The sequence below is a fragment of the Octopus bimaculoides genome, chromosome 8 (assembly GCF_001194135.2).
Source record: "Octopus bimaculoides isolate UCB-OBI-ISO-001 chromosome 8, ASM119413v2, whole genome shotgun sequence".
In the NCBI taxonomy this organism is placed as follows: Eukaryota; Metazoa; Mollusca; class Cephalopoda; order Octopoda; family Octopodidae; genus Octopus; species Octopus bimaculoides.
Genome location: NC_068988.1, coordinates 44,950,116 through 44,950,831, shown reverse-complemented (window position 1 = coordinate 44,950,831; position 716 = coordinate 44,950,116). Strand labels below are relative to the sequence as shown.

General features: G+C 36.7%; 1 long non-coding RNA gene across 1 annotated transcript in view; it reads right to left on the bottom strand.

Moving 5' to 3' along the window:
* LOC128248570 (uncharacterized) overlaps positions 1–716 on the bottom strand; it is a 16,238-nt gene that overhangs the window by 14,938 nt on the left and 584 nt on the right. The window lies entirely within an intron of this gene.

Sequence of the window (716 nt, the reverse complement as noted above, 5' to 3'; positions counted from 1 at the left end):
AGAATGGACTGTAGAAAACAGAACGGAATGGAGAGTCGCTGAAGTGACTACATATATATACCATAATCATCATTTAACGTCTATTTTTCATGCTGGAACATGTGTGTGTGTGTGTGTGTGTGTGTGTGTGTGTGTGTGTGTATGTATGTGTGTGTCTGTGTCTGTGTCTGTCTGTGTGCTTCGACTAGGATGAATAAATGCATGCAGAGCAATGTGTAGTTGCTGCAGTAGAAACATACGTTGGTCATTGTTATATATGCTGTAGAAACGTTTGAGATGTGAATAAATCTCCACTCTCCGTTTGCTTTTCAGTTACACACACACACACACACACACACACACACACACATATATATATATATATATGTATATATGAAGTCAAGTTGTATTGTGATGATCTTTCTTAGACAATTAGTTGTTCTTCAATGTCTTGCTAGCCTGGTCAGGACACACGTTGATAAGCTTATGCGTTTGTTTTGAAAACTTTCTGATGTGAAATCATCTGTTGAAACAGATATTGTTATATTTTGGAATGGTCATTTTGTTTTGTTTCGCTTTTTTGTTTCTTTGTCTTTTTTTTGTTTTTTTTTGCCGAATAAACACACGCACTATATATTCGTTCTTCACTTCAGCGACTCTCCATTCCCACTTGTCTCCTGTTCTTTTAAGCTCATTCTGTCTTTCTGGAAGGACAGAATAGATTACACACACACACA